We start from the raw sequence: 9,184 nt of genomic DNA, 5'->3' as shown, positions 1-9,184 counted from the left end.
AGATTCCCGGGTCACTTGATCCGGGAATTTGCATGGGGGGCCATTTCCACTAGGAAAAAAATAGGATTTTGGTTACCTACCGGTAAATCCTTTTCTCGTAGTTCGTAGAGGATGCCGGGGTCCACATTAGTACCATGGGGTATAGACTGGTCCACCAGGAGCCATTGGCACTTTAAGAGTTTGAGAGTGTAGGCTGGCTCCTCCCTCTATGCCCCTCCCACCAGACAGTCTAGAAACTGTAGAGAGGCGAAAATATGTTTACTCCCTTAATGATCCAAAAATTACTCCAATATTGGATTGAAAAGATCTTTGTGGGAGTATACCTGCTCCAATAGGTTCAGCTATCCCATGTCAGAATATCAGAACTAAATAATAAAGAAAATTCAATGTCTGGGACCGCACAGAAAGCTGGAAAGACTCAAATGGTAGGAGAATAAAATACCTACGGTACCTAGTATTCCCTGGTGGTCTCCCAACCGGGTACTGACCAGGCCCTGCAGTGTATGGCTTCCAAGATCAGACGAGATTGGGCATACTCAGTGCGGTTTGACCGTTGGTGAGTAAATCTCCAGCATGTATAATCAATTCCAGTGTGCGGTTACCCCCGGCAGATCTTATAAGTATGATAGTCTGACAGGAAATAATCCCCTGAATAAAATAGGAATGATTCAGTGTGTTGGAAAAACCCCCCACCGTATTCTGATGGGTGTTTAGTTGCCCCCCAAAAAAAGAAAATAAATTTTTTTTATTTTTTTTTTACTGTTGTATCATATTTGTGCAGAGAGCAAAAAGTAAAGGGATAATTCTTTTGGAGCATATATTAGATGTTCCTATGACTGGATATCAGACCGTTGTATCTTTTATACTGGAACCAATCATATAAATATGGTAATGTTCCTATGGTCAGATATCACATAGTATAAGTACTGGACATTCAAAAAATGCATACGGGGGAGGCCTTTTTTTTAAACAATAAACAAATAATGCTTGTTGCACTGAAAATCATATAGTAAGATAAATGAATGAAAAAAAATGAAAAAATAATAATAAATAATAAAGAGAGGGGAGAACAGACACCCTATAAGTTAGGCACCTCAAATGTTCACAACTGAATGCAGTTAATTACTCTACATAAAGGATAAATGCTGCCTCCCACTGTGCCCTTGAAATGTTTGGACACAGTGGAGAAAAGTTATATTGTGCCTCTGAAAGAATCCCCCTTGGTGGAGCTTAATAATAGGAACATTACCATATTTATATGATTGGTTCCAGTATAAATATACAACTGTCTGATATCCAGTCATAGGAACATCTAATATATGCTCCAAAAGAATTATCCCTTTACTTTTTGCTCTCTGCACAAATATGATACAACAGTAAAAAAAAATAAAAAAAAATGTTTTTTTTCTTTTTTTGGGGGGCAACTAAACACCCATCAGAATACGGTGGGTTTTTTTTCCAACACACTGAATCATTCCTATTTTATTCAGGGGATTATTCCCTGTAAGACTATCATACTTATAAGATCTGCCGGGGGTAACCGCACACTGGAATTGATTATACATGCTGGAGATTTACTCACCTACGGTCAAACCGCACTGAGTATGCCCAATCTCGTCTGATCTTGGAAGCCATACGCTGCAGGGCCTAGTCAGTACCCGGTTGGGAGACCACCAGGGAATACTAGGTACCGTAGGTATTTTATTCTCCTACCATTTGAGTCTTTCCAGCTTTCTGTGCGGTCCCAGACATTGAATTTTCTTTATTATTTAGTTCTGATATTCTGACATGGGATAGCTGAACCTATTGGAGCAGGTATACTCCCACAACGATCTTTTCAATCCAATATTGGAGTAATTTTTGGATCATTAAGGGAGTAAACATATTTTCGCCTCTCTACATTTTTATCGCCCCAAACTTTGAAGCAATTATTTACATTCGCCTTCTCCCTTTTTATCGAGTATATCTTAATAAAAGTTAAGTATTAATTTACTCATATTTTCATAATTTCATCACTTTCTTATATATATAATTTTTCAAAGCGTGCCCTGGAAAAGGCATATAGCTGCTTTTGTCTTTTGTTCTTTCTTAAGACCACCCTTTTCCACATAGTTTACCGAACTATTCTCCGGGAGCACCACCAACCCATTGCTGAATTTATTTGTTTAGTAAGCATAATGTTGGTTTAACTGATTACTAAATTATTATAGATATTATTTATACAGTATTCTCTGCAGATTTACCAATTTCTTAGCAAGTCTAGAAACTGTGCCTGAGGAGACTACATACTTCGAAAGAAGGATTATACACAGATAGTGGTGAGATTCATACCAGCTCACACATACAAGGCATGTCAAGTCAACTAGCTTGAACTACTCAGCAACAGCTGAAACATTACTTACTAAGTAACAACGCAGTACTCCACTAAAACGAAGTTGTACTGAACCAAATAACATTTGCAGGATGGTAATGTTTAGACGTTACCCCTTTCCTAGCCTGTATGAGGGTAGGAATAACCTTCGGAATGCCCTTCCGAGCAAGAATCAGGCGCTCAACTTCCATGCCGTCAAACGCAGCTGCGGTAAGTCTTGATAGGCGAACGGCCCCTGCTGCAGCAGTTCTTCCTGAAGAGGAAGAGGCCTCTGCTCTTCTTGCAGTAGATTCAGAAGGTCCGCGTACCAAGCCCTTCTTGGCCAGTCTGGGGCAATGAGGATCGCCTGAACCCTTGTTCTCCTTATGAGCTCTAGGATTCTTGGGATGAGTGGGAGTGGTGTAAACACGTACAGTGACTGGAACACCCACGGAGACACCAGAGCATCCACAACCACTGCCTATGGGTCCCTCAACCTGGAACAATAATGTCAAAGCTTCTTGTTGAGACGAGAGGCCATCATGTCTATTTGGGGTAAACCCCAAAGATCTGTTATTTCCTTGAACACCTCCGGATGGAGTCCCCACTCTCCTGGATGGAGATCGTGTCTGTTGAGGAAGTCTGCTTCCCAGTTGTCTACTCCCGGAATGAAGATGGCTGACAGCGCTAACGCGTGCTTTTCTGTCCAGAGGAGTATTCTTGTCACCTCTGACATTGCCGCTATGCTCTTCGTTCCGCCTTGTCGGTTTATGCAAACCACTGTTGTTACGTTGTCCGACTGCACTTGAATGGCCCGATTTCTCAGAAGAGGGGCCGCCTGAAGAAGACCGTTGTAGACGGCTTTTAGTTCCAGGACGTTGATGGGCAGGCTGGCTTCCAGGCTTGACCACCGTCCTTGGAAGGTTACTCATTGAGTGACTGCTCCCCATCCCCAAAGGCTTGCATCCGTGGTTAGAAGGACCCAGTCCTGAATCCCGAACCTGCGTTCCTCCAGAAGGTGAGGCAATTGGAGCCACCAGAGGAATGAAATCCTGGCCTTTGGCGACAGACGAATTCTCTGGTGCATGTGGAGGTGAGATCCCGACCACTTGTCCAGGAGATCCAGTTGGAAGGTTCAAGCGTGGAACCTCCCGTACTAGAGAGCCTCTTAAGAGGCCACCATCTTTCCCAATAGGCGAATGCATTGATGAACCGACACCCGGGGTGGCTTCAGGACATCCCGGACCATGGCTTGTATCAGCAACGCATTTTCCTGCGGGAGAAACACCCTCTGCACTTCCGTATCCAGGATCATTCCCAGAAATGACAACCTCTGGGTTGGTTCCAAATGTGACTTTGGAAGGTTCAGAATCCAACCGTGACTTTGGAACAGTCACGTTGTGAGAACAATGGACAGCTGCAGCCTCCCCTTGTACGATGCCTTTATCAGCAGGTCGTCCAGATATGGAATGATGTTCACACCCTGCGTGCGGAGGAGAATCCTTTCCGCTATCACCTTGGTAAACACCCTCGGTGCCGTGGAGGGGCCGAATGGCAGTGCCTGGAACTGGAAATGACAGTCCAGCAATGCGAAGCGGAGATAAGCCTGATGCGGCAGCCAGATCGGAATGTGGAGGTACGCATCCTTGATATCCAGTGATACCAGGAATTCCCCCTCTTCCGGACCTGATATCACCGCCCTGAGAGACTCCATCTTGAACTTGAACTCCTTTAGAAAGTTCAATGATTTTAGGTCCAGAATGGGCCTGACCGAACCATCCGGTTTTGGTACCACGAAAAGGTTTGAATAGTAACCATTATTCAGCATGTGAGGTGGTACTGGCACAATGACCTGTGCCTCTACCAGTTTTTGGACAGCGTCTTGTAGGACAGTGCTGTCCTTCAACAGCGTTGGCAAGCCTGACTTGAAAAAGCGATGAGGGAGACTTTGAAATTCCAGCCTGTATCCCTGAGACACAACATCTACCACCCAGGGATCCAGGCCGGACGATACCCAGACATGACTGAAGTGTCTGATTCTCGCTCCCCCTGGCCCCACCACCGGGGCGTGCAGTCCACCGTCAGGTGGAGGACTTTGGCATACCCAAAGCAGGCTTTTGTTCCTGGAAACCTGCACCTAACCCGACCTCCCCTAAAGGTGGTATTGGAAGTTCTGGCCTTTCTAGGCTTGTTAGGCCGAAAGGACTGCATTGCAGATGAAGAGAGAGATTTCTTCGGAGCAGGAGCTGCTGAGGGAAGAAACGGAGACTTACCCGCTGTATCGGTGGATATCCACGCATCTAGAGCTTCTCCAAAGAGAGCCTGACTTGTATAGGGTAGGGACTCCACACTTCTTCTGGATTCCGCGTCGGCCGACCACTGGCGCAGCCACAGTCCACGACGAGCTGAAACAGACATGGAAGATATTCCCGCAGCCATGGAACCCAGGCCTTTCATGATTCTACCATAAAACCTGCAGAATCATGTATGTTGCATAAATACAATGCAATGTCATCCCTATCCATCGTATCCAAATCCTCAAGTAAGGTAGCCGACCACTTAACTATTGCCTTTGCAATCCATGCAGTAGCAATAGTGGGACGTAATATGGCCCCTAAAGCAGTATACATTGATTTAAGTGTGTTATCAATTTTCATATCAGCCGGCTCCTTTAAGGCGGTAGATCCTGGAACAGGTAAAACCACCTCTGTGAGAGTCTGGACACAGAGGCGTCAACAATCGTCATGTTTTCCCATTTTTTCCTACCCTCCTCAGGGAAAGGAAATGCGATCTGGAATTTTTTCTCCGGGTTTACCCATGCTTTTTCAGATATATAGCATTCAATTCTTTTGACGCAGGGAAGGTTGGCAAGGCTTTTTTATTTTCAGTGAAAAAAACCTCCTCAACCTGCTCAGATGTGGTATCATTAACATTTAACACATCCCTAATAGCCTCTATCAACAATTGCACCCCCTTTGCAAGAGATGCGGACCCCCGCAACACATCCCCATCACCGTCTGTGGTGTCAGAATCGGTATCCGTGTCATCTTGTGTGACATGCACAAGCGCACGTTTGTGGGGGTATATAACGGGGCGTCCTGAGGTACCAGAACCAGGCCATGCTGCCATAGAGCTCTGTAATACCTGGGTTGCAGATTCATTACTTGCAACCCTGTCAGAAATCTGAGAAATCCAAGATTTGATAGAGGAAAACCACTCTGGTTCCCTTGCTGGTATCTGTGCTAAACCAGTGCAATCCTGATTACATGGAATGGGATCATCCTGGGAGGATAAATCCTCTGCAGCATATGACACAGTGGGGCAGATGTATTAACCTAGAGAAGGTATAAGGAAGTGATAAACCAGTGATATGAGCAAGGTGATAAACGCACCACCAATCAGATCCTAACTGTTAATTTACATATTGGAGCTGATTGGCTGTTGCCTTTATCACCTTGCACATATCACTGGTTTATCACTTCCTTATGCCTTCTCCAGGTTAATACATCTGCCCCAGTGTCCCTCGACATAGCTAAAGGAGACCAACACACGCACGCACGTACGTACGGGCAGAGTTTCTCCCCCAAGAATGGCAAGAGAGACACAGAGTCAACCCACACACAGCGCTTTCAGCAAAGGGAGACCCCTTGTCAGCGCAGACTGTGTCCCTTAATAGGAGACACAGTCGGTTTACAGCCTCCCCTCCCCCTTCTACAGCCCCCTGGTACTGTGTACTGACAGTTGGAGCTGCTGTGGAGGGACCTGTTCTTCCATCCAGCACTGTGCAGGCAGGAAAATGGTGCTGGAACGCTGCTGGGTCCGCTCTGAAGAGAAGCTCCGCCCCCTTAATGGTGCTGTCTTCCCTTTCTTCATAGATTATATTGGCCTGAGGTAAAACTTGCTGGCTGAGATCCGAGGACCCCGACAGACTTGTGGACCAGTGTGGGGGTAAGCGCTGGCTCAGGGCGCCCCTCACAGTGCTGCACCATGTGCCACTGAACCTTCACAGGAGCGCAGTTAATACTGCTCTCCCTCCCCGTTGCCGCCATCTTCACACCAGCCCCCCGCTTGCTAGGGAGGTCGGTGTCTCACTCGCCACTCTTCAGCACTGTAAGGGGTTGGGGCGAGCGGTCCCCTGTGGCGGAGAACGATCAGACCCCACTGGAGCTCAGTGTCCAGTCAGCGGAGACAGTGGCTCAACCCCGCAGGGCGGACACTGCTCCCCCCTTAGTCCTTCGTTGCAGGCAGGCTGTTGCCAACAGCCTCCTGTAAAAATATAAACTCTAAAAATAACTTTAACCAGAAAAGCTCTGTAGAGCTCCCCTAGCTGTGACCGGCTCCTCCGGGCACATTTTCTAAACTGTCTGGTAGGAGGGGCATAGAGGGAGGAGCCAGCCTACACTCTCAAACTCTTAAAGTGTCAATGGCTCCTGGTGGACCCGTCTATACCCCATGGTACTAATGTGGACCCCAGCATCCTCTAGGACGTAAGAGAAACACTGTGAAATGCGTGCCCCCACGCATTCACCCGTGTTTTTAGAGCTCATGGAAAAGGGGTATGATTAGAATATCATCCCTCTTAACCATTGCAGCCATTGCATACCTGGAATTCGTTTATGGCCACTAGGGGCAGCCAACTGTTTCCAAATGAGGCAGTGGAGTATGGGCCTGATTCTGGTAAGTATCTGTGGACACTTCCCGTGTGGCCTTGACCGCCTACTTCCTTTCATTTGCAAATGCGAGAAGGCGTGCGATTGACAGTGGAAGTCTAAGCCACTCTATCTGCAGACATAACTGTCATTATTAATATCTGGACTTGGACCAGCCCCATGCTATGCGCAAATGTTCCTTCACAAAGAGACACAGCGGGCGATCAGGTCATAACTGTGCATGCGTATGCACTGCAGTGCGCATCGGACAACAACACCAGGCATAGTCGGTCAGCAACAGGATGGTGCGAAAATTCCGTTCACACGGGCGGTCGCAAGGTGATTGACAGGAATAGGCCATTTGTGGATGGTAACTGACCGTTTACTGGGAGTGTTCGGAAAAAATAGGATTTTGGTTACCTACCGGTAAATCCTTTTCTCGTAGTCCGTAGAGGATGCTGGGGTCCACATTAGTACCATGGGGTATAGACTGGTCCACCAGGAGTCATTGGCACTTTAAGAGTTTGAGAGTGTGGGCTGGCTCCTCCCTCTATGCCCCACCTACCAGACTCAGTCTAGAAACTGTGCCCGAGGAGATGGACATCTTCGAGAGAAGGATAGTACACAGATAGTGGCGAGATTCATACCAGCTCACACATACAAGGCACACCAAGCTAACCAGCTTGAACTACTCAGCAACAGCTGAAACATTGGGGGTAATTCCAAGTTGATCGCAGCAGGATTTTTGTTAGCAGTTGGGCAAAACCATGTGCACTGCAGGGGAGGCAGATATAACATGTGCAGAGAGAGTTAGATTTGGGTGGGTTATTTTGTTTCTGTGCAAGGTAAATACTGGCTGCTTTATTTTTACACTGCAATTTAGATTGCAGATAAAACACACCACACCCAAATCTAACTCTCTCTGCACATGTTATATCTGCCTCCCCTGCAGTGCACATGGTTTTGCCCAACTGCTAACAAAAATCCTGCTGCGATCAACTCTGAATTACCCCCATTACTTACTAAGTAACAATGCAGTACTCAACTAAAACAAAGTTGTACTGAACCAAATAACGATAGCAGGAAAATAAAGCGCTGGGTGGGCGCCCAGCATCCTCTATGGACTACGAGAAAAGGATTTACCGGTAAGTAACCAAAATCCTATTTTCTCATACGTCCTAGAGGATGCTGGGGACGACATCAAGACCATGGGGTATAGACGGGATTCGCAGGAGACATGGGCACTCTAAAGACTTTTCATTGGGTGTGAACTGGCTCCTCCCTCTATGCCCCTCCTCCAGACCTCAGTTTTAGAAATGTGCCCAGGCTGACTGGATGCACTCTGAGGAGCTCTACTGAGTTTCTCTGAAAAGACTTATGTTAGGTTTTTTATTTTCAGGGAGATCTGCTGGCATCAGACTCCCTGCTTCGTGGGGCTGAGGGGGCAGAAGCAGAACCAACTTCCTAAAGAGTTTCATGGCTCTGCTTCTGGCTGACAGGACACCATTAGCTCCTGAAGGGTACTGAACGCTAGCCGTGTCTAGATGCTCACTCCCACAGCACGCCGTTACCCGCCTCGCAGAGTCAGAAGACTGAGTATGAGAAGAATGATCTTCTATCAAGTAAGTGACGGCTGAGATGCGGCGCGGCTGGCGGGAGCGCAGCGCGCCATTGCTGCCCACACACACAGGCACTGCAGGGTGCAGGGCGGGGGGGGGGGCAGCAAGAAATATACCTCAAACTGGCTAAAAGGGGGCATAAGATGCCGCTGGCACAACCCTACCCCCGCCAGTATAAATATCATGGATACTGAGTGTAAGGACGTGCCATTGTGGGGGCGGAGCTTCTTCCTCAGGCAGCCAGCACACTACTCAGTGCCATTTTCTCTCTCTTCTCAGGCTGCAGAGAACACGCTGGTCCTCTCCTCAACTTCTGACAAGTACAGGGTGCTATTAAGGGGGGGCACAAAGCGATTGTGGTGCATTTTAATAGTGTGAATTACTGTTTAAAAACGCTGTTGGGCTGTGGGCATACTGTGTTCACAGGCAATACTGGCGCTGGGATTGTGAACTGGCTGCTCCTATCCGGTGTCCCTCTGACAGATTTTACTGTGGGTCTGTCCCCAAATAAGTCCCAGTGTGTCTGTGAGTGTGGTGTACACGTGTGAGGCATGTCTGCGGTGGGG

At 47.3% G+C, this 9,184-nt stretch overlaps 2 pseudogenes; one reads left to right on the top strand and one right to left on the bottom strand.

Annotated features, from left to right (window-relative positions):
- Window positions 1–439: 439 nt before the first annotated feature.
- On the bottom strand, window positions 440–558 carry LOC134971381 (5S ribosomal RNA; annotated as a pseudogene).
- A 1,022-nt stretch (window positions 559–1,580) lies between these two features.
- On the top strand, window positions 1,581–1,699 carry LOC134971223 (5S ribosomal RNA; annotated as a pseudogene).
- Window positions 1,700–9,184: the final 7,485 nt, after the last annotated feature.

The sequence above is a fragment of the Pseudophryne corroboree genome, chromosome 11 (genome assembly GCF_028390025.1).
Source record: "Pseudophryne corroboree isolate aPseCor3 chromosome 11, aPseCor3.hap2, whole genome shotgun sequence".
Taxonomy (NCBI): Eukaryota; Metazoa; Chordata; class Amphibia; order Anura; family Myobatrachidae; genus Pseudophryne; species Pseudophryne corroboree.
This window is presented reverse-complemented; position numbering and strand designations above follow the sequence as displayed.